This window comes from Dendrobates tinctorius, unplaced genomic scaffold (assembly GCF_039654945.1).
Source record: "Dendrobates tinctorius isolate UK_male_01 unplaced genomic scaffold, ASM3965494v1 ptg000092l, whole genome shotgun sequence".
NCBI classification, from domain to species: domain Eukaryota; kingdom Metazoa; phylum Chordata; class Amphibia; order Anura; family Dendrobatidae; genus Dendrobates; species Dendrobates tinctorius.
The window spans coordinates 6,524,022-6,550,269 of record NW_027361760.1 but is presented as its reverse complement, the minus strand read 5'-3'; the positions used below and the strand labels follow the sequence as shown (position 1 = coordinate 6,550,269).

At 42.3% G+C, this 26,248-nt stretch overlaps 1 protein-coding gene across 1 annotated transcript in view; it reads right to left on the bottom strand.

Moving 5' to 3' along the window:
* Positions 1-26,248, bottom strand: part of SHC2 (SHC adaptor protein 2) — a 486,073-nt gene that overhangs the window by 120,492 nt on the left and 339,333 nt on the right. The window lies entirely within an intron of this gene.

Here is a 26,248-nt window from a genome sequence, read left to right as displayed (position 1 = left end):
GACTAATTGGTTGGCTATATTATTAATACCCACTTCTAGAATGCATCAGTTATGAAAAACAGTAATACAGCAACACAGCTGCATAGTTTGATCACAGTGCGTTTCCAGTTAATCCTAAATAATAATTTCATAAGCCATGAGACCCACTGATATGATTGAACATCTCACATGATAATCAGGTAATACCCCCCAAAAAAAGCACTCTAACGTCTACTAAGGTTTTATAATACATATTGTGCTTTTTTTGTATCTCTTTAATGTTGTCTTTTTACAATTTATTGTGGTAGAAGATCATCTACCCTTACTTACCATGGTAAAGCGATTCTGTCAGCAGGTCCATGCTTACCAATTTAAGATCAGCATAAAATAGAGACACACTAATTCCAGTGCTGGGTCACTTACTGGGCTTCTTGCTTGAGGGGGGCAAGGCAAATATGGGAAATGCTCTATATATAGAATAGTTCAAGAAGATCAGTACAAAAAAAATCAATAGAACAAAACTGAAACCTGCCACTACTCACATATGGCACACATTTTGCCAATGGCCTCATAAGCTGCAGCAAATAAAATACTCTTTTATTGAAGCTACAACAAAGAGCAGTCTAAAAACATGTCCCTCAGGAATCCTGTGAGCCAGTGCCCCACACTAGAGATTATACAGTGAGTACGGAAAGTATTCAGACCCCTTGAAATCTTTCACTCTTTGTTTCATTGCAGCCATTTGGCAAATTCAAAAAAGTTCATTTTTTTCTCATTAATGTACAATCTGCACCCCATCTTGACTGAAAAAAACAGTAATGTATAAATTTTTGCAAATTTATTAAAAAAGAAAATAAACTGAAATATGACATGGTCATAAGTATTCAGACCCTTCACTTAGACACTCAGATTTAAGTGACATGCTGTCCATTTACTTGCGATCCTCATTGAGATGGTTCTACTCCTTCATTGGAGTACAGCTGTGTTTAATTTAACTGATAGGATTTGATTTGTAAAGGCACACACGTGTCTATATAAGACCTCACAGCTCATAGTGCATGTCAGACCAAATGAGAATCATGAGGTCAAAGGAACTGGCCAAGGAGCTCAGAGACAGAATTGTGGCCGTGCACAGATCTGGCCAAGGTTACAAAAGAATTTCTGCAGTACTCAAGGTTCCAAAGAGCACAGTGGCCTCCATAATCCTTAAATGGAAGAAGTTTGGGAACACCAGAAGTCTCCCTAGACCTGGCTGTCCAGCCAAACTGAGCAATCATGGGAGAGAGGTAAAGAAAAACCCCAAGATCACTGTGGCTGAGCTCCAGAGATGCAGTAGGGAGAGGGGAGAAAGTTCCACTAAGTCAACTATCACTGCAGCCCTCCACCAGTCAGGCCTCTATAGCAGAATGGCCTGAAGGAAGTCTCTCATCAGTGCCAGATATATGAAAGCTCGCGTAGAGAGTTTGCTAAAAAACACATGAAGGACTTCCAGACTATGAGAAATAAGATTCTCTGGTCTGATGAGATGAAGATAGAACTTTTTAGTGATAATTCTAAGCGGTGTGTGTGGAGAAAACCAGGCACTGCTCATCACCTGCCCAGTACAATCCCAACAGTGAAACATGATGGTGGCAGCGTCATGCTATGGAGGTGTTTTTCAGATGCAGGTACAGGACGACAGGTTGCAATTGAATGAAACATGAATGTGGCCAAGTACAGAAATATCCTGGATGAAAACCTCTTCCAGAGTGCTTTGGACCTCAGATCTGGTCGAAGGTTCACTTTCCAACAAGACAATGACCCTAAGCACACAGCTAAAATAACAAAGGAGTGGCTTCAGAACAACTCTGTAATCATTCTTGACTGGCCCAGCCAGAGGCCTGACCTAAACCCAATTGAGGCTATCTGAAGAGACCTGAAAATGGCTGTTCACCAATGTTCATCATTCAACCTGATGGAACTGGAGAGGATCTGCAAGGAAGAATGGCAGAGGATCCCCAGAGGTGTGAAAAACATGTTGCATCATTCCCAAGAAGACTCATGGCTGTACTAGCTCAAAAGGGTGCTTCTACTCAATACTGAGCAAAGGGTCTGAATACTTATGACCATGTGATATTTCAGTTTTTCTTTTTTAACCCTTTTCTGACCTCGGACAGGATAGTACGTCCAAGGTCAGATCCCCCGCTTTGACGAGGGCTCCAGCAGTGAGCCCGCATCAAAGCTGGGACATGTCAGCTGTTTTGAACAGCTGACATATGCCCACAATAGGTACAGGTGGAATTGTGATCCACCTGCGCCTATTAACTAGTTAAAAGCCGCTGTCAAATGCTGACAGCGGCATTTAACAAGCGCTTCCGGCCGCCGGGCCGGAAATACGCGCGTCACTGACCCCCGTTACATGATTGTAAGTGAGTGGTTGTTGATGCTGGATTGCTATGAGCGCCACACGGTATAGCATAGGTGATCTGCTCGTCGCCTATATGTAGCAGAGCCGATCCGGCTATGGCAGCTTCTAGCCTCCCATGGAAGCTATTGATGCATGCCAAAATTAAAAAAAATGTTTTTAAAAATATGAAAAAAATAAAAAAATGTAAAAGTTTAAACCACCCCTCTTTCGCCCCATTCAAAATAAAATAAAAAAAAAAAATCACACATACACATATTAGGTATCGCCGCATTCAGAATCGCCCAATCAATAAAAGAAAGCATTAACCCGATCGCTAAATGGCGTAGAGGGGAAAAAAATTAAAACGCCAGAATTACGATTTTTTTTGGTCGCTGTGACATTGCATTGCAAATTATCGTATCTGCACATAAATGGTATTCTTAAAAGCATCATCTCGGTGCACAAAAAATAATCCCTCACCCAACCCGAGATCACGAAAAATGGAGACACTATGGGTATGGGAAAATGGTGCAATTTTTTTTTTTTTTTTTTTAGCAAAGTTTGGAACTTTATTATCACTTATATAAAAGAGAACCTAGACATGTTTGGTGTCTATGAACTTGTAATGACCTGGAGAATCATAATGGTACGTCAGTTTTAGCATTTAATGAACCTAGAAAAAAAGCCAAACAAAAAATTTGTGTGAGATTGCACTTGTTTTACAATTTCACCACACTTGGAATTTTTTTCCCATGTTCTGTTTTTTCACGTTTCCCACATTCATGTTTCATTCAATTGCAACCTGTCATCCTGTCCCTACATCTGAAAAACACCCCCATAGCATGATGCTGCCACCACCATGTTTCACCATGTCATGACATGCCAAAACCAATGATGTTAGGTTCTTTAGAAGGACGTAGATCTGGGGATTTATTCTGACAGAATTTTATAGGCTGAACTGGATGGACTAATGTCTTTTTTCGGCCTTACTAACTATGTTACTATGTTTTTAAAAAGTACAACTCGTCCCACAAAAAATAAGCCCTCACATGGCCATATTGACAGAAAAATAAAAAAGTAATGGCTCTGGGAAGAAGGGGAGTGAAAAACGAAAAAAGCTAGGGTCATTAAGGGGAAAATTTGCAAAAATTTCTACATTTATGATTTTTGTTAAGGCAAGTTGGGGTGCAGAGTGCACATTAATGAGAAAAAAATAACTTTTTTTTTAATTTACCAAATGGCTGCAATGAAACGAAGAGTGAAACATTTAAAGGGGTCTCAATACTTTCTGTACCCACTGTATAGAGCGTATTATTACCCTATGCGCAACACCTCCTTGTAAAGACTATAAAATGGTACAACTAAATAAAAATGCCGGTATCTCTGGAACCATATGGTACTGTGGCGCCCTGTGTCTATCACCACAAAAGGGTTAAATGTGTACTGTTCTGTATGTGTTTTGTGAGCAATGGGAGTTATGCTTTCTCTGCTAGACACACACACAATTTGCCTCATTACCTCATTTGTCTGAAGCTGAGAGCTTTTGCAGACATACCCTAACTGGAAGGGGGAGGGGGAGGGGACGAGCTGTTGTTCTCAGTGTGTGAAGAAGGAGGAAGAACTCTTGGACGCCATGATGACATGTGGCTGATCCAGGAGTCAGAGCTAAAAAGCACGGAACCAGCCCCTAGACCATCCATGCTTTCAGAGCTGGGTGGTAAGCTGAGAGACTGCGTGGGATTACACAACCAGCAGAAAGGTGTTTTCCTTCAGAAATACCGCAGTAACGTGGAATCAGTGAAGGACACTGCAAGTGGGAACTTGAGCTGCGTCACAAAGGATTCAAACTGCAAGTTGCTGAAGGCGAAATACACAGTGAGTAAAGGCAATACTGGGAAGTTCTAAACTCCAGAAAGCCTTGGTCCCAGAAGGGATTAGAATAGCAGGAGGTACACTGAGTCACAGCAAAGATAAAGATAACTCCCATTCTACAGAGCAGACAATAACCTCATGAGAGTTGTAATATCTCCTTTGAACTGCACCTGAACTACAGTAAATACTAAAGTGACTTTCCTTGTCTCCTGCCTTATTACTCCGTGCCTTCTACTTGCATCACCATCTCTGGGGGACCTGCCCTGGTTGGAGATGGTTTTAACATATGCACTGCCATCACCATCTACTCCCTCAGGGATCATCTGCAGTGTCGGCTATACTACAGTCGATCACTCCAACTGGTATCACGAATCACTACATAAACTTTATCCCCATCAAATTCTACCCCTTTTACATGACCGCCTCAGGCCACGGACCGCGTCACCGCCGCTGTGACATCTCCCATTGAAGTTAACGGGCTCGGTGCCGATTACCCCACGGCCCCTCAGGCGTGTCATTTTTGGTGTCACGAACAAAATTCGAACAGGATTACCGTGCATGACTAAAGTCCTACAGGAGCAACCACCTGCAGCAACTGAAATGGTGAGTCGCACCCCTGCAAAGGTTAACTAGGGGGGGAAGATGTCTAATCCTGGCGACACTCAGGGTGCAGCAGCTGCTGCTCCCATATTGCCTCTCACCATGCCTTATATACCGGGTGCAACATGGCTGCCACAGTACAATGGCGAATCGCACACCTTAAGTGACTTTAAAGGGAACCTGCGCAGCATGTTTGAAATTTACCCTATGTCAGAGGAGCAGAAAGTCAGTATACTTACAAGTCAGCTCAGTGGCGCTGCTCGGAGAGAATTTAAATCTTGGCCAGAGACTGATAAAAAGACTGTAAAAGACATTTTTGCTAAATTAAAGGATACTTTTGACACCCGTACTGCTTCAGAAATAAAGATGCGATTTTTCAGCTGCAGACAGAAGTCACAGGACACTGTTAGAGACTATGCCCTTAACCTGCAGGAGGTGCTGCAGGCCATCAAACAAATTGATCCAGTCAGTGTAAGAGATGAGAACAAAATGCTGAAAGAAGAGTTTATTGAAGGTCGTCTTTCTGACTCCAGTAAGGCACAACTTCGCATGATGTCATTACAGAACCCTGACGTGGACTTTGCTCAGTTTAAGGACAGATCCATCCATATCTTATGAGAATCTACCTATGTCTGCACTGAGCCAGTTAAACATCCAGCAGTTACATACCACCAGGGGTCAGTATCGTCACCCCAGGTGCCTGCAGTACAGCATGTGCAAACTCCAGTTGATGATTCTATTGCAGATTTATGGCTGCAAGTACAGGAACTGACTAAAAATATGGCTGGTCTAAGTAAAACTGTTGAGACTCTCCAGACTTATTCCCCCACAGAGAGGATCCAACTAGCATCAAGCCCAGATGATCTCCCATGGCGACGGCCAAAGAGGATGCCACAACATCAGCGATGACTGACTCACACGGCAGGAGAACAATGGACCAATTTGATTCTTCTGGGAGACCCATCTGCAAAAAGGTGGATCATATCGAAAGAGTATGTCCTTTAAATGGGCAACCCCTGGGGCCAAGGACCACCCCCCCAAGAGTAAGACAATCTGGTCCAACGAACTGAAGAAACAGGTATGTTAGAGGACGTCCACTTATACCGTGTTAGTGGATGGTATCCCCTTCACCGCCCTCGTGGACACTGGATCACAGGTAACCACAATGCCTCACACACTGTACCAAAGATATTGGACTGAGACTGATTTCACCCAACTTCCTGATGGTAACTTGTCTTTAACCCTCTGTCAGGAACAATATTCACACTAACTCGTAATGGAACAATGTGCCTGTCAAGCGCAGGCTAGAAAAATGCCTAGAATATCTAATTTTCTCAATTTCAGTGATCTAAAAGTGATCAGAGACCTTCATAGTGATGTAAAAAGAGGCTACACATTATCAGGTGCAAAACAAACCCATTTACTCAACATAAAAGTAATAACTTTGATATGCACAAATTTCAAAACTCCTGAGAAGTACACTTTTATTTGTAAGAAAATCTGCCTTATTTATATGAAATATCCACAAACCTTTCTCTATCCATTCATAAAACAAGCTAAATAAACAATTGTAATGACTAAAAACATTACATACCAACCTTATAAAGTGTGATGTGTTCGGGACCAATGAGCCTGAAAAGCCAGCACAGCTTTATCTTCCTTCCTGAAGCTCTGCAGACCAACTGTGGTATCAGGTTTCACACAGCAGCTAGAGCCAGGAGACTATCTAGAGGGAGGGGGTTTCCTGAAAATCTGGTGAGAAGGGAGAAATGAAAGTAGAAGAGCTGCGCCTGTCAGATCCATTGTTCCTGATGGCAAGTAATGGTCAACCTCTGACACAGATGAGGTACAAAAAGGTTGTCATTAAAGTGGGGAAGGTGGAGCTCAAAGCTCAAGGTCTTGTGGTGGTAGAGGTGGAAAGAGGAGAGTGTCCACCTATCATAACATTGGGCACAAATGTGATTGAAAATTGTTTAAGTGAGGTCATCACCATTTTGAAAGACATAGCCGAGTCGGCCCCGTACAAAGAACAGCATGCCCTCAATAAAGATATCAAGGCCCTTGCGCAGCAACAGCAGGTGGTGTTAACTGGTGGAGAGATTGGTAGTGTAAGGGTGAGTGATCCCTACTCCATTATGCTTCCCCCTGGGAGTGAAACCCTCCTCTGGTGTAGAGCAGCCATCGGCATCAGAGGACAGGACTACCAAGCTCTCCTTGAACCAGTCTACTCAGATAGCAGACATACTGTGCTGATGGTCAGGGGAAATGTTGATGTTAAAAGGGGCAGGATTCCGGTATGTGTTCTGAACTGTGGAGAGGAGGAAACTTGCGATATTCAGGCTGTAGAACCCTTGACTCCGTCAGAAGCGACGGATGGCAATGGCTCTTCTGTTCAGATGGAGGAATGGTTCCAAAAGATACATATTGGCACTGACTGCACTACTGTACTTGAGAAAAATGGAGTGCAGCAGGCGGTGCAAGAATACGAGAGGGTTTTCAGTAAGCATCCCTTGGATTTTGGGCAGGTAAAAGGGTTTCAACATAACATCCCCACAGGAGATCACCCACCTATCAAAGAGAGGCATCGTCCTGTACCTCCAGGTCATTATCAGTGTGCAAAAGGTATGCTAAAAGAAATTAAACAAGCAGGGGTAATCAGGGATAGCTACAGTCCTTAGGCAGCTCCCCTGGTGTTAGTCAAAAAGAAAGACGGTACAATGCGCATGTGTGTAAATTACAGACAACTTAACAAAATCACTCACAAAGATGCATACCACTTACCGCGCGTAGAGGAGTCACTAGCAGCATTAAATCAGCTAGGTACTTCCTCACTTTGGACTTAACCAGTGGGTACTGGCAGGTTCATTTTGCTGAGGCAGACAAAGAAAAAACTGTTCACTACCCCAATGGAGCTATGTGAGTTTAATTACATGCCATTCAGACTGAGCAGTGCTCCTGGAACCTTTCAGAGAATCATGGAATGTTGCCTGGGCCATATGAACTTTGAGACTGCTATTGTAGTTGGATGATGTGATTGTATATTCCAGGACTTATTAGGAACATCTGCAACACCTGGCAGAGGTCTTGAAGGCATTGTCCAGCTTTGGCTCAAAGGTAAAACCATCTAAATGTCATCTCCTAAAGCCCAAAGTGCAGTATTTAGGCCATGCCGTGAGTTCAGAAGGAGTAGCACCCGACCCAGACAAAGTGACTGTACCCACCAACATCCAAGAGGTCAGACAATTCCTAGGCCTAGTGGGGTACTACAGACGCTTTATCAAAGACTTTACTAAATTGGCAGCCCCTCTTCAAGATCTAGTTGGCCAATACAAAAAAGCCAGAGGCAAAATTCCCCTGATTGAGTGGAATGCTAGGTTGGATGAGTCATTCAACAGTCTTAAGCAAGCACTTACTGGAAGAGATCTTAGCGTATCCAGACTACGATCAGCCATTTATCCTGCACACCGATGCCAGCAATGTTGGGTTAGGAGCTGTCTTATCTCAAGTGCAGCAGGGTAAGGAGAAAGTCAGTGCTTATGCCAGTCGGAAGCTTCATCCTACTGAGAGGAACCCTACTAACTATAGCTCCTTCAAGCTAGAATTCTTGGCTATCGTTTGGGCAGTGACCAAGAGGTTCAAGCACTATTTGACCTCATCCAAATTTACCATCTATACGGACAACAATCCGTTAACCCATCTGGAAACCGCCAGGCTCGGCGCCTTGGAGCAAAGATGGATGGCTCGGTTGTCCAATTATGAGTTCGTCATTAAACACCGAGCTGGCATTAAAAATGCCAATGCTGATGCTTTGTCCCATATGCCAAATGCTCCTCATTCAACAGAAGATCAAGAAGACCTGGAAGAAATAGAGATGCGGCATTCCACCGCCACGGTGCCTCCCAAGACTCAAACCACATGACAGGGAGAAGTCTTGCGGCTCATGAAGTTTCCATTAATCTGCTACCTCACCATGGTTGGGCAGAGATGCAGAGCAGTGACCCGGCTACATGTATGATCAAAGAACTCCTTGGAGAAGATTCACCCCAGGTCCTGATGTGCCTTCGGATGTCCAGTTGTGGAAAGAGAGAAAGAAGCTGTTCCTTTATGAAGGCAAGCTGATCCGAAGAGCTATTAACCCATATACGCATGAACTGGTTTGGCAGATCGTGGTCCCCAGAAAGGATGTTCCCATGGTCTTGGAAGCTTATCACAATCAAGTGGGACACTTTGGTTGGAAAAAGCTGGAAGTAGTCATCCACGACCGTTTCTTCTGGACAGGTATTAGATGGTCTGTTGAACAGTGGCGTAGGGAATGCGGCCCATGTAACCTCAGAAAAAAGAATTCTGCCAATCAAAGGGCCCCCTTGAAGCCCATCATCACTAAACAACCTTTGGAACTGGTGGCCCTAGATCACATGCAACTAACCCCAAGCCGATCAGGGTATACCTATGCCTTAACAATAGTGGATCACTATTCCCGTTTCCTAGTGGTCATTCCGGTGAAAGACCAAACAGCAAGAACAGCTGCAAAGGCATTCCAAGAATATTTCTGCAGACCCCATGGCTACCCAGATCAAGTTCTGATAGACAGAGATCCAGCATTCAAAGCAGAAGTCTTTCAAGAATTTTGCTCCCTCTATGGATGTAAAAAGATCAGAACTACACCATACCATCTACAAGGCAACGGTCTTTGCGAAAAACTAAATCATCCGGTGATCAATTTATTGCAAATCCTACCACTTGAAGAAAGGAGCCTGAGAAATTGCCTGATTTGATTGAAATGTACAACCATATCCTAACCAGTGCAACAGGATGTGCCCCAGCTTACTTGATGCGTGCACGGCCAGGTAAACTCCCCATCGACCTGGATATGGGAGTCCTAACTCTTGAAACCATATCCAGCCAATTGGATGCTGATTGGAATATGGAAAGACAACTGCAGTATCAGAAAGTTCAACAATGTGTAGAGGAAAGTCTTGCGAAAGCTAGGCAAAAACAGGAAAGGAACTTTAATAGACATGCTGTAGCAACCACCTTACCAATAGGTGAACAAGTGCTGAAGAAAAAGAGAATCCTTAAGGATAAAATGTTATTCTCGGGCTTACTGTGCGCTGCTTGACCAGGATAAAATCACCACAATGTGAGAAATTTAACCATTTAATTCCCAACGCGTTTCAAAGTGTGAACCACTTCTTCATCAGGGGATGACATAAAGCCTTATGTCATCCCCTGATGAAGAAGTGGTTCACACTTTGAAACGCGTTGGGAATTAAATGGTTAAATTTCTCACATTGTGGTGATTTTATCCTGGTCAAGCAGCGCACAGTAAGCCCGAGAATAACATTTTATCCTTAAGGATTCGTATTGGAGGTCACGCAGTGGACCTTCGGGCGTGCAGCAGGCTGACAGCAGGTTTATATGCTTATGCCTTTCCTGGAAAGGGTGAGTAGACCTTTACTATATCTATTCAATTGTCCACCAGATAAGACCCTATTGCGCTTTTCTGTTTCCTAGTTTTATTATAGAAGAAAAAGAGAAGAAACCACAAGTTAGATGACCAATGGGAGGCTCAGCCTTACACTATTCAACCATCTAGCTCTGACAACAGCAAATTGTGTACCACCTCCAAAGACGGCGGGAAAACGTCTACCACCATATCCAGAGACAATCTGAAAGTATGTCCAGCACAACTACGTGAAAGAGTTGAGACTAAGGAAGACTCTCAGCTAAAGGAAAAGACTGATACCAAGATTCGCACTGTTCTAGGTGAATTCCCTAGTTCTTGGCCACAAGTTAACAATGCAGTGGTAGTTCCAATGATGGTGTTCCCACAAAGGTCTTTACCAGAGATACCAAATTGTTCTGGAAGCAATGAATCGCTAATTCCAACCACTAACGCTGTGCATGAGGAAGAATCAGAAAACAGTCAGCAGTGAACCTGTTGTACCCATGGTAGGTTCAAAGATTTGTAGGAAGCTGCCTAGTATTCCTATCGTGCGCAGATCACAGCATAGCACACAGGGCCAAAACCCTTTTCGCTATAGAAATGATTTATAGAAATGATTTGTAAAATATTCTAAGATCAATAATTTGTTTTTGAGTTGTACTAACATTGAACTTTGCTTTAGGTAACGTTATTGAAAATGTTAAAGAAATTGTTGCCCACATGGACTAATGTGAGATTTTACTAGTTATTATGCCTTTTTCTACTACAAGAACTCTTGTACAGACTCTTCAACTTGAGAAGAAAAACTGTTCATCGTACCTTGGCAGGAAGCAATCTAAAACAGCCAGTGCAGTGAATTTCTATTATGGCCTGTGTGCCCTGCAGCTGCACTCAGTGACGATCCAAACAATCAGAAGTGGTTATGGGCTGTAATCCACGACTCAACTCAGTTACTAGGAATGTTTACCCATACTCAAGTTAAATATGTCATTTGTTGTATGCTTATGTACCTTGTGTAGCTCGAGGACGTGCTACCTTTAACTAGGGGGCAATGTGGTGCCCTGCGTCTTTATCGCCACAAAAAGGGTTAAATATGTACTGTTCTGTATGTGTTTTGTGAGCAATGGGAGTTATGCTTTCTCTGCTAGACACACACACAATTTGCCTCATTCCCTCATTTGTCTGAAGCTAAGAGCTTTTGCAGACATACCCTAACTGGGAGGGGGAGGGGCCGAGCTGTTCTCAGTGTGTGAAGAAGGAGGAAGAACTCTTGGACGCCATGATGACATGTGGCTGATCCAGGAGTAAGATCTAAAAAGCAAGGAACTAGCCCCTAGACCATCCATGCTTTCAGAAATATGGCAGTAACCTGGAATCAGTGAAGGACACTGCAAGTGGGAACTTGAGCTGCATCACAAAGGATTCAAACTGCAAGTTGCTGAAGGCGAAATACACCGTGAGTAAAGGTAATACTGGGAAGTTCTAAACTCCAGAAAGCCTTGGTCCCAGAAGGGATTAGAATAGCAGGAGGTACACTGAGTCAAAGCAAAGAGAAAGATAACTCCTATTCTCCAGAGCAGACTGTAACCTGATGAAAGTTGTAATATCTCCTCTGAACTGCACCTGAACTACAGTAAATACTAAAGTGACTTTCTTTGTCTCCTGCCTTATTACTCCGTGCCTAGTGTTGAGCATTCCGATACTGCAAATATTGGGTATCGGCCGATATTCGCTGTATCGGAATTCCGATACCGAGTACTGATATTTTTTCAATATCGGATACCGGAATCGGAAGTTCCCATAATGCAATGAGCCACTGATGTGGCTGTGATTGGCTGCTGAAATGATGTCATCATGATGCCTAGTCTGTGCGCATCATGATGCAGTCTGTGCGGGCCTGCCGGGGGTCTGTGCGGGCTGCCGGCGGTCTGTACGGGCCTGCTGGGGTCTGTACGGGCCTGCAGGGGGTCTGTGTCGGCTGCCGGGGGGTCTGTGCCGGCTGCCGGCGGTCTGTACGGGCCTGCCGGGGGTCTGTGTTTGTGTGCAGGCATCGTCCGATGGGACTACAAGTCCCATCTGGCAATGCCTGCTACAATGACAGTGATTGACACATTAGCCAATGATGGGACAGTAGTAGTCCCATCATCCGGCTAATGTGTTGAATGTAAAAAAACCAAACACATACATATACATACTACATACATACTTCATATATAGTACATTCATACAACATACATACATACTACATATATAATACATTCATACAGCATACATACATACTTCATATATACCACATTCATACAGCATACATACATACTACATATATACTACATTCATACAACATACATACATACTACATATATACTACATATATACTACATTCATACAGCATACATACATACATACTACATATATACAACATTCATACAACATACATACTACATATATACAACATTCATACATACATACATACATACTACATTCATACAGCATACATACATACTACATATATAGAGCATTCATACAACATACATACTACATACATACTACATATATATTACATTCATACAACATACATACATACTACATATATACTGCATTCATACAACATACATACTACATATATACTACATTCATACAACATACATACTACATACATACTACATACATACCACATTCATACATATTACATACATACAACATACATAAAACATGCTACAGATATACTACATACATACTACATATATACTACATTCATACATACATACATACATACTACATATATACAACATTCATACAACATACATACTACATATATACAACATTCATACATACATACATACTACATTCATACAGCATACATACATACTACATATATAGAACATTCATACAACATACATACTACATACATACTACATATATATTACATTCATACAACATACATACATACTACATATATACTGCATTCATACAACATACATACTACATACATACTACATATATACTACATTCATACAACATACATACTACATAAATACTACATTCATACAGCATACATACATATTACATATATACAACATACATAAAACATGCTACAGATATACTACATACATACTACATATATACTACATTCATACATACATACTACATATATACTACATTCATACAGCATACATACTACATACATACATAAAACATGCTACAGATATACTACATACATGCTACATACATACTACATACAATACATTCATACAGTACATACATATAGACATACAGTATATACTCACCATTACTTGTCACATTGTTTCCCAAAGCCAGTGTCATCTGTGAAAAAAATATGAAAAAAACAAACCACCAAATACTCCCTGTTCCGCAGAAATCCACGAGTGTCCCATGGCGATCTCCCATGGAGAACAGCAGCATCAGCTGATGTGACCGTTCTCTAGGGGCTCCAGGAATCCAATGACAGGAGGTAGGTATCCTTCCGCACTGTATTCCTCCGCCACTGTAAAAGAAATAGTCCCTAGTCTCACTTTTGGCATTGCTGTGTGAGAAAGTTCCCAGGCAGCTTTTGCCATAAAGTGAGACTAGGGACTATTTTTTTTACAGTAGCGGAGGAATACAGTGCGGAAGGATACCTACCTCCCATCATTGGATTCCTGGAGCCCCTAGAGAACGGTTGCATCAGCTGATGCTGCTGTTCTGCACGGGAGATCGGCGTGGGACACTCGTGGATTTCTGCGGAACAGGGAGAATTTGTTGGTTTGTTTTTTTCAGATCTTTTTCACAGATGACACTGGCTTCGGGGAACAATGTGACAAGTAATGGTGAGTATGTACTCTATGTTTTATGTACTGTATGTCTACATGTATGTATTGTATGAATGTATGAATGTATTGTACGTAGTATGTAGTAAGGATGTAGTATGTATGTAGTATATCTGTAGCATGTTTTATGTATGTTGTATGTATGTAGTATGTATGTATGCTGTATGAATGTAGTATATATGTGGTATGTATGTATGTTGTATGAATGTAGTATATATGTAGTATGTATGTATGCTGTATGAATGTAGTATAAATGTAGTATGTATGTTGTATGAATGTAGTATATATGTAGTATGTATGTAGTATGTATGTATGCTGTATGAATGCAGTATATATGAAGTATGTATGTAGTATGTATGTATGCTGTATGAATGTAGTATATATGAAGTATGTATGTAGTATGTATGTTGTATAAATGTTGTATATATGTAGTATGTAGTATGTATGCTGTATGAATGTAGTATATATGTAGTATGTATGTAGTATGTATGTATGTTATATGAATGTAGTATATATGAAGTATGTATGTAGTATGTATGTATGCTGTATGAATGTAGTATGTATGTAGTATGTATGTAAGCTGTATGAATGTAGTATATATGTAGTATGTATGTTATATGAATGTAGTATATATGAAGTATGTATGTAGTATGTATGTATGTAGTGTGTGTGTAGTATGTAGTATGTATGCTGTATGAATGTAGTATATATGTAGTATGTATGTATGTTATATGAATGTAGTATATATGAAGTATGTATGTATGCTGTATGAATGTAGTATATATGTAGTATGTATGTATGTATGTTATATGAATGTAGTATATATGAAGTATGTATGTAGTATGTAGTATGTATGAAGTATGTATGTTTTTTTTTTTTGCATTCAACACATTAGCCGGATGATGGGACAACTAATGTCTAGTGTTGAGCATTCCGATACTGCAAATATCGGGTATCGGCCGATGTTAAGCTGTATCGGAATCCCGATACCGAGTACCGATATTTTTTCAATATCGGATATCGGAATCGGAAGTTCCCATAATGCAATGAGCCACTGTTGTGGCTCTGATTGGCTGCCGAAATGACGTTATCATGATGCGCGGTCTGTGCGGGCCCTCCGGGGGGGTCTGTACCGGCCTGCCGGGGGTCTGTACTGACTGTCCGGGGGTCTTTGCCGACTGTCCGGGGGTCTTTGCGGACTGCTGGGGGTCTGTACCGGCCTGCCGGGGATCAGTGCCGGCCTGCCGGTGGTCTGTGCCGACTGTCCGGGGGTCTGTGCGGACTGCCGGGGGGCTGTTCCGGCCTGCCGGTGGTCTGTGCCGACTGTCCGGGGGTCTGTGCAGGCTGCAGGGGTCTGTGCAGGCATCGTCCGATGGGACTACAAGTCCCATCGGGCGATGCCTGCTACCATGACGGTGATTGACACATTAGCCAATGATGGGACAGTAGTAGTCCCATCATCCGGCTAATGTGTTGAATGTAAAAAAAAAAAAAAATACATACCACATACAGTGGGGAAAAAAGGTATTTAGTCAGTCAGCAATAGTGCAAGTTCCACCACTTAAAAAGATGAGAGGCGTCTGTAATTTACATCATAGGTAGACCTCAACTATGGGAGACAAACTGAGAAAAAAAAATCCAGAAAATCACATTGTCTGTTTTTTTTTTTTCATTTTATTTGCATATTATGGTGGAAAATAAGTATTTGGTCAGAAACAAAATTTCATCTCAATACTTTGTGATATATCCTTTGTTGGCAATGACAGAGGTCAAACGTTTTCTGTAAGTCTTCACAAGGTTGCCACACACTGTTGTTGGTATGTTGGCCCATTCCTCCATGCAGATCTCCTCTAGAGCAGTGATGTTTTTGGCTTTTCGCTTGGCAACACGGATTTTCAACTCCCTCCAAAGGTTTTCTATAGGGTTGAGATCTGGAGACTGGCTAGGCCACTCCAGGACCTTGAAATGCTTCTTACGAAGCCACTCCTTCGTTGCCCTGGCGGTGTGCTTTGGATCATTGTCATGTTGAAAGACCCAGCCACGTTTCATCTTCAATGCCCTTGCTGATGGAAGGAGGTTTGCACTCAAAATCTCACGATACATGGCCCCATTCATTCTTTCATGTACCCGGATCAGTCGTCCTGGCCCCTTTGCAGAGAAACAGCCCCAAAGCATGATGTTTCCACCACCATGCTTTACAGTAGGTATGGTGTTTGATGGATGCAACTCCAAACACGACAAGTTGTGTTTCTACCAAACAGTTCCAGTTTGGTTTCATCAGTCCATAGGACATTCTCCCCAAACTCCTCTGGATCATCCAAATGCTCTCTAGCAAACTTCAGACGGGCCAGGACATGTACAGGCTTAAGCAGTGGGACACGTCTGGCACTGCAGGATCTGAGTCCATGGTGGCGTAGTGTGTTACTTATGGTAGGCCTTGTTACATTGGTCCCAGCTCTCTGCAGTTCATTCACTAGGTCCCCCCGTGTGGTTCTGGGATTTTTGCTCACCGTTCTTGTGATCATTCTGACCCCACGGGGTGGGATTTTGCGTGGAGCACCAGATCGAGGGAGATTATCAGTGGTCTTGTATGTCTTCCATTTTCTAATTATTGCTCCCACAGTTGATTTCTTCACTCCAAGCTGGTTGGCTATTGCAGATTCAGTCTTCCCAGCCTGGTGCAGGGCTACAATTTTGTTTCTGGTGTCCTTTGACAGCTCTTTGGTCTTCACCATAGTGGAGTTTGGAGTCAGACTGTTTGAGGGTGTGCACAGGTGTCTTTTTATACTGATAACAAGTTTAAACAGGTGCCATTACTACAGGTAATAAGTGGAGGAAAGAGGAGACTCTTAAAGAAGAAGTTACAGGTCTGTGAGAGCCAGAAATCTCGATTGCTTGTTTCTGACCAAATACTTATTTTCCACCATAATATGCAAATAAAATGAAAAAAAAACAGACAATGTGATTTTCTGGATTTTTTTTTCTCAGTTTGTCTCCCATAGTTGAGGTCTACCTATGATGTAAATTACAGACGCCTCTCATCTTTTTAAGTGGTGGAACTTGCACTATTGCTGACTGACTAAATACTTTTTTTCCCCACTGTACATACTACATACATGCTACATACATACAACATACATACTACATACATGCTACATATATACTACATGCATGCAACATACATACATACAACATATATACTACATGCATTCAACATACATACATACTACAAATATACCACATACATGCAACATACATACATACTACATATATACCACATACATGCAACATGCATACTACATATATACCACATATATGCTACATGCATACTACATATATACCACATGCATGCAACATACATATATACAACATATATACTACATGCAACATACATACTACATATATACTACAAGCAACATACATACTACATATATACTACATGCATGCAACATACATACACACTACATACATACTGCATATACTACATGCATACTACATATATACCACATGCATGCAACATACATATATACTACATGCAACATACATACTACATATATACTACAAGCATGCAACATACATACATACTACACACATACTACATATATACTACATATATACCACATGCATGCAACATACATATATACTACATGCAACATACATACTACATGCATGCAACATACACACATACTACATGCATACTACATATATACCACATGCATGCAACATGCATACTACATATATACTACATGTATACCGCATGCAACATACATACTATATATACCACATATATACTACATGCATACTACATATATACCACATGCATGCAACATACATATATACAACATATATACTACATGCATGCAACAAACATATATACAACATATATACTACATGCATGCAACACATATATACTACATATATACCACATATATACTACATGCATACTACATATATACCACATGCATGCAACATACATATATGCAACATATATACTACATGCATGCAACATGCATACTACATATATACCACATATATACTACATGCATGCAACATACATATATACTACATTCAACATACATACTACATACATACTACATATATACCACATGCATGCAACATGCATACTACATATATACTACATATATACTACATGCATGCAACATACATATATACTACATACAATACATTCATACAATACATACATATAGACATACAGTACATATAACATAGAGTACATACTCACCATCACTTGTCACTTTGTTCCCCGAAGCCATAGTCATCTGTGGAATAAATATTAAAATAACAAACCACCAATATACTTACCCCTGATCCGCAGAAGTCCACAGGAACATCAGTATCCATACAACCTCGGAGACCGGATTCCAGCCATGCGCTTCAAACTTGAGGAAGGGCTCTGCTCTGACCCTAGTCCTTAGTTCTCTTCTCATTACGTTCCGCACTAATCTTTCTTCCCTCTGAAGAATCAGGCTTTCTATTGCTCTTTCCTGTGCCAGCAGCTCCAGGTCACAGGAGTCTGCTGCAGCACTTCCTTCACTCCATCTCTCTCTGGGGGATCTTCTCTCACCAACTGACCCTTTCCTAATATTCTCCAGCTCTCTTGTGCAGTCTAAGCTCCACCGACCTCCCAGCACTCTTCGTGTTTCAAGCAGGGAGCCACAAAGGTTGCTCTGCTACACTACTTGTGTGCGTGTGGGATGTGAATGTTGGAGTGTGATCAGGTGTCCCCACCTTACCTGGATAGTGGGGTACCGCACCTCAGGAGTAGGTGTAGTACCTCTGTGGTGACTAAACTCTCAAGGGTGCCACAGAAACACTGCTCAAATGACACGGGGACATCATGGGGATCACCCCTGGAAGCATTCCTGACTCCTAGTTCACAGCGTTACATTTTTTTTCCGAGATTCATGCCATTTTTCGAGGTGCAACAAAAAACACACCAAAATGAAACCAAAATGGATTTTCCTGGGAAATATGTTAAGGTACATTCTTTGCAGGTTAATGACTTGCCTGTAAGGCAAAATAATTACTCCCAGACTGAAATGTTCCTCCTCCACTTGGGCTTAGGTCAGACGCAGCATTTTTAATGCATTTTTCAACTTTAACTTTGCGCTAATCCACTACAAATGCATTCACTGGGAAATGTCATTGTAACATTTAACAACCCTAGCTGGCCATGTGGTGTGAGACACATAAGCGGACCCATCTTTTTTCATTTATGAAGGAGGAACTGTTAAAGTCACAGAGCCCATTTTTACTGGTGCATCAGGTGGCATTAATCTTCTTATAGGGGCATTATTAAACAATGGGTAATCAGGTAAGTAATCAGGCTCCTTACATCTTCTCACCCTACCACTTTCACCATCATATCTCCTCCAGTCCCTTTCCCCTGCTGTCACCATTCACCTAACAAAATATTCAACCTCTCACTCTCTTCTGGTATCTTTCCTTCCTCATTTAAGCATGCCATCATACAGCCATTACTTAAAAAACCATCCCTTGACCAAAACTGTGCCGTGAACTATAGACCTGTCTCTAATCTTCCCTTCATCTCTAAACTCCTGGAATGCCTGGTCCACACCCGTCTTATCTGCTATCTCTCAGAAAACTCTCTCCTCCACCCTCTCCAATCTGGTTTCCACTCTTTACACTCTACTGAAACTGCCCTCACTAAAGTCTCTAATGATGCTCTAACAGCTAAAGCTAATGGTCACTACTCCATGCTAATTCTCTTGGATCTCTCTGCAGCAATCGACACTGTGGATCATCAGCTCCTCCTCACTATGCTCCGTTCCATTGGCCTCAAGGACACCATTCTCTCTGGGTTCTCCTCCTATCTCTCTGACCATTCCTTTACTGTATCTTTTGATGGCTCCTCCTCCTCTCATGTTCCCCTTACTGTTGGGGTTCCTCAAGGATCGGTTCTAGGCCCCCTCCTCTTCTCTTTGTACACTGCCCCTATTGGTTAAGCAATCAGTAGATTTGGGTTCCAGTACCATCTCTATGCCGATGACACCCAATTATACACTTCTCCTGATATCACTCCTGCCTTTTTGGAAAACACCAGTGATTGTCTTATTGCTGTCTCTAACATCATGTCCTCCCTCTATCTGAAACTGAACCTGTCAAAAACTGAACTCCTTATGTTTCCTCCATTAACCTACCTATGCCTGACATTGCCATTTCCATGTGTGGTTCCACCATTACTCCCCAGCAACATGCCTGCTGTCTTGGGCTCATACTTGATTCAGAGCTTTCATTCACCCCCCACATCCGATCATTGTCTCGCTCTTGCTATCTGCACCTCAAAAACATTTCTAGAATTTGACCCTTTCTTACTTTTGACTCTGCAAAAACTCTTACTGTTTCTCTTATTCATTCTCGTCTGGACTATGGTAACTCTCTACTAATTGGTCTCCCTCTTAACAAACTCTCCCCTCTCCAATCCATCCTGAATGCAGCAGCTAGGATCATATTCCTCACCAATCATTATACAGATGCCTCTACCTTGTGCAAGTCCTTACACTGGCTACCCATCCACTCCAGAATTCAGTATAAACTTATTACCCTCAACCACAAAGCCCTCCATGGCTCAGCACTACCCTACATCTCCTCCCTCGTCTCAGCCTACCATGCTACCCGTGCCCTCCGTTCTGCTAATGACCTGAGGTTAACATCCTCATTAATCAGAACCTCCCACTCCCATCTCCAAGACTTTTCATGAGCCATGCCAATTCTTTGGAATGCACTACCCAGGCTAGTACGATTAATCCCCAAACCCCATAGTTTTAAGCGTGCCTTAAAAACTCATTTGTTCAGACTGGCCTATCGCCTCAATGCATTAACGTAAATATCCCTGTGTGGCTCATTTCTAAATTTTTTACCATAACCAGGTTCCTCGCATCATGTTCTCACATGCTTTTTGCATTTAATAGCCCTCTTGTGTCTGTACTGTTACATATTTAGACTGTAAACTGGTTCATGCAGCAACAGGAACACCCGATTCTTACACTAGGGAAGGTCCAAACCATAAAAACAATAAAAGCAATTGCTACCATCCACCTTTCGTGTCTCCCCTTTTCCCTTATACATTGTAAGCTTGCGAGCAGGGCCCTCATTCCTCTTGGTATCTGTTTTGATCTATGTGATTATTGCTATGCTATGCTGTAATGTGTATTGTCTGTACAAGTCCCCTCTATAATGTAAAGTGCTGCGGAATATGTTGGCACTATAGAAATAAAATTATTATTATTATTATTATTATTATTATTATTATTATTATTGGGTCTCCTAAACTGTTGTAGCCTATGCTGTGAGTGGATGCGCTGCCAAGAATTACGACGCACCCCAATACCGCTTTCATAAGATGTCCAGGAGGGCCTCCATAAAAAAGGTAGCATTGAATGGAAGGCCTGCACTGCTACCAATTCATATGCACCCCATTTCACCTTGGAGCCCACATACAGGATGGGCCCAGGAAAATCCAGGTCACCATATTCATTTGGTACTCCCGTACTCTTTGTTTTACACATTGGCAGCAAGGCCAGCCTTGCTGCATAGTGATATGCACCCCATTTCACCTTGTAACACACATACTGGATGGGCCCATGAAAATCCACTTCACCATATTAATTTGGTACTCCCGTACCGTTGTTTTTAAACATTGACAGCAATGTCTGCCCTGCTGCGAAATCATATGCACCCCATTACGCCTTGGAACCCGCATACTGGATGGGCCCAGGAAAATCCACTTCACCATATTCATTTGGCACTCCCGTACTGTTGTTTTTAAACATTGACAGCAATGTCTGCCCTACTGCAAAGTCATATGCACCCCATTACGCCTGGGAACCCACATACTGGAGGGGCCCAGGAAAATCCACTTCTCCATATTCATTTGGTATTCCTGTACTCTGTTTTACACATTGGCACCATGAAAATCCACTTCACAATATTTATTTGGTACATCCAGAACTTGCCAATGATAGACATAAAAGGTCTAAGTTAATCTACACAAGTTATGAATAATGGGGCTTCGGTGCAAAATTGTCAACATATCAAAGTAAATGGCATTTGCACGCCAAAAAAATTAATTACACCTCCATGCAAAGTGTTCTTTTTCTGACCAGAAACACTTGAAGATCTTTGGTTTTTTTTTCTCAAATGTTAGTGTATCAGATAAAGAAAATAATGTGGCTTCACCTAAATCATCTTCTGATGGCAAATAGAAGCATTCAGTGTACTGTGAAACTGTAGGCAAAAATCGTACATTGCAAGATGGTGGACGTTACACAAGGCATGGTTCCAAAAGATTATATTCAAATGTCATAAAAGTACATTTTTCCCAAAACAATTACATTTCTCAATATTCAAATAAAAAAATCACATAGAAAATCACACAGAGTGGAGAACTGACTGCAAGGAAAAAAAAGAATCATCATCTCTTCCACCAAAACTTGATAACACTTGAGTCGTGGCTGATAAAAATTTCAACAACTAGTCCAAAAGCAAGTGAAACAGATTACTTTAAATCCTTGCAAGACTATAAAGTTTACTAATGTGACACAAAATTGTGTATGTTTTCAGTTAAGCTTTTGAGAATAACCAACAATGCAGTCTGAATGACGTGATTGGAGACAGGAAACTTATTAAAAAACAAAGGAGCGTACCATGAAACCTCAAGCTGTCAAACCCTTTCTTGGTTTTCAAATGTTAATGGAATCCCGACAATATGTTGAGAGCAGAATACACTACATTGAAGGAAAATCAACTTTTCGTATTTTTTAATGGTATGATGGTTCCCTCTTTGCAGAATTATGTAATGGATAATTTGGCTATTTTATTTGACAATTTTTTAACACTAAGGTTTAGATGCGGCTTTAAAGATGGGTAATACTTGCAATATAACACTTTTTTATTTCAAAGTACAAAATTAAAGGAATAGTATGATTGAATAGTTTGAGTGCGTACACTTTTGTATATTTTAATATACAAATGTTCAGTATAGGGATTAAATGCATCTAATGATTAAGTATATATAAAGATTAACTACATACAGTATACTTACATCATCACCAAGAGACTTTTAAACATCATCCGTCTGGAATATCAGAGAAGCAACACCAAGACAGGGAACCCCTGGGAGATTTAATACACTGCATGGGCGTCCCCAATTATGCAGGTATGATCTGAACACACTGTACATGAACAGGTACCCCAGTTTTGGCATCTGTCATTGTCATGCTTCTCTGGTCTTATATAGTGATTTACACTATGTAGTAACTCAAGTTTCACCCAGCCCTTCAAGTGGCCAGCTTTCAAGGTTGGATGAAACTGAGATATCATGTAGTCGTCAGACAAAGGGCCATAAATCCTTAGAATATAAAAGCCACAAGGATTTAGATAAAACCACCACAGACAGAGGTTAAGTAAACTGTAAAGTTTTACAATCACAAACCACTAACATATGGAAGCTTAGAACTGTTTGTGAAGTCAATAAGCAAACAGTTCTCCAGATTGAGGCAGGATGAGATTTTTCTTTCACATTATTATTATTGTGCATTTGTATAGAGCCATTTATTCCATGGCGCTTTACATGTGAAAAGGGGAAATATAGACGAGTATAATAAACATGTGTAAGACAAGGGATGCACAAGTACATAAGAAGAGGGGACCCTGCCCGTGAGGGCTCACAGACTACAGGGATGGGTGAGGATACAGTAGGAGAGGGTAGAGCAGGTCATGCGGTGGTTTAGTAGACCGAGGATCACTGCAGGCTGTAGGCTTGTCAGAACAGGTGGGTCTTCAGGTTCTTCTTGAAGGTTTCCGTTGATGGTAAGAGTCTGATGTGTTGCGGCAGAGAGTTCCAGAGTATGGGTGAAGCACGGGTAGAAGTTTGTATGCGGTTGTGGGAAAAAGAGATAATGGGAGAGTAGAGAAGGAGATCTTGAGATGATCGAAGGTTGCGTGTGGGTAGGTACCTGGAGACCATGTCACAGATGTATGGAGGAGACAGGTTGTGGATGGCTTTGTATGTCATGGTTAGGGTTTTGAATTGGAGCCTCTGGGCAATAGGAAGCCAGTGAAGGGCCTGGCATAGGGGGGAGGCTGGGGAGTAGCGGGGAGACAGGTGGATTAGTCGGGCAGCAGAGTGTAGGATGGACTGGAGTGGTGCCAGAGTGCTAGAGGGGAGGCCAGAGAGGAGGAGGTTGCAGTAGTCGAGGAGGGAGATGATAAGAGCATGCACTAGTGTTTTTGTGGTTTCGTGGTTGAGGAATGAGCGGATCCAGGAGATATTTTTGAGTTTGAGGCGGCAGGAGGAGGCGAGGGCTTGGATATGAGGTTTGAAAGAGAGCGCAGATTCGAGGATCACCCCAAGGCACCGAGCGTGCAGGACTGGGGAAAGAGAGCAGCCATTGACATTGATGGATAGGTCTGGTGGAGGGGTAGAGTGAGATGGGGGAAAGATGATGAATTCTGTTTTGTCCATGTTTATTTGAGAAAGCAAGCAGAGAAGAAGGTTGAGATAGCAGACAGACATTGTGGGATTTCGATCAGTAAGGAGGTGAGGTTGGGTCCAGATAGGTAGATCTGCGTGTTATCAGCATAGAGGTGATACTGCAAACTGTGGGATTCTATGAGCTGTCCCAAGCCAAAGGTTTAGATCCTAGGACAGAGCCTTGAGGAACACCTACAGACAGGGGGTGAGTTGAGGAAGTGGTGTGTGAGAGAGAGGCACTGAATGTTCGGTTTGTTAGGTATGATGAGATCCAGGATAGGGCCAAGTCTATGATGTCAAGAGATGAGAGAATCTGTAGCAGGGGGGAATGGTCCACGGTGTTGAAGGCAGAGGACAGGTCCAGGAGGAGGACAGAGTAGTGTTGCTTGCTCTTGGTCCTTAGAGACTTAAGTTAGGGCAGTTTCAGTTGAGTGATGCGGTCGGAAGCCAGATTGTAACCGGTCAAAGAGGGAACAGGAGGAGAGTTGGGAGGACAGTTAAAGATATACATGCCGTTCCAGTAGTTTTGAGGAGTAAGGGAGAAGAGATATCGGGAGATAGTTAGACACAGAGGATGGGTCAAGGGAGGGCTTTTTGAGGATGGGTGTGATTGAGGCATGTTTGAAGGATGAGGGAAAGACACCATTTGTAAGTGAACGGTTGAAAAGGTGTGTTAGAGATGGGATTAAGACTGTGGCCAAGTTAGGGATGAGGTGGGACGGGAGTGGGTCGAGGGCACAAGTGGTGAGGTGTGATCTTGACAGAAGGATGGAGAGCTGATCTGTCATGGTGGAGAAGCTGGCTTTTGCAGAACAGGGCTGAGCAGCTAAGGGGGGCATTGGGGGCTGCGGGCCAAAGTTTTGTCTGATCGTATTGATCTGCTTAAAGAAGGAGGCAAAGTCTTCAGCAGAAATGAGAGGAGAGGGAGGAGGTGCTGTGGGACGGAGTAGAGAATTGACAGTGTTGAAGAGCTGTTTAGGGTTGTGAACCAGGGAGGATATGAGAGATGCGAAGTAAGTTTGTTTTGCGGCAGAGAGCGTGGACTTAAAGTTGGCAAGGGACTGCTTGTATGTGTTGAAGTGCTCAGTAGAATTGGTTCTCTTCCATCTCCGCTCAGCAGCCCTGGAAACCAGTCTCAGTTCTTTGGTCAGGCTGGTCAGCCAGGGCTGCCTGTTGATTGTTCAAGTTTTGGTCTGCGTGAGAGGGGCAGCCGAATCAAGTGTTGCTGTTATTGTGGTGTTATAAAAAGTGACAGCAGCATCTGTGTCATGAAGGGAAGCTATATCTGTAAGGGGGAGAAGGGATTCAGAGAGTGATTGTAAATTGAGGTGTTTGAGATTTCTGTGAGGGTGAGTGGGTTTATGGAGCGGGGATTGCGGAGTAGGAGAGGGAAGAGAATGTCAGTAGGTTGTGGTCAGACAGGGGGAGGGGTGAGTTATTGAGATTAGTGAGGGAACAGAGACTGGTGAAGATAAGATCCAGTGTGTGACCATCTTTGTGAGTGGCCGCAGAGGACCATTGAGTGAGGCCGAGGGAAGCCGTGAGTGATAGAAGTTTAGAGGCAGCTGGGGTGGAAGTGTCAATGGGGATGTTGAAATCGCCCATGACGATGGTGGGGATGT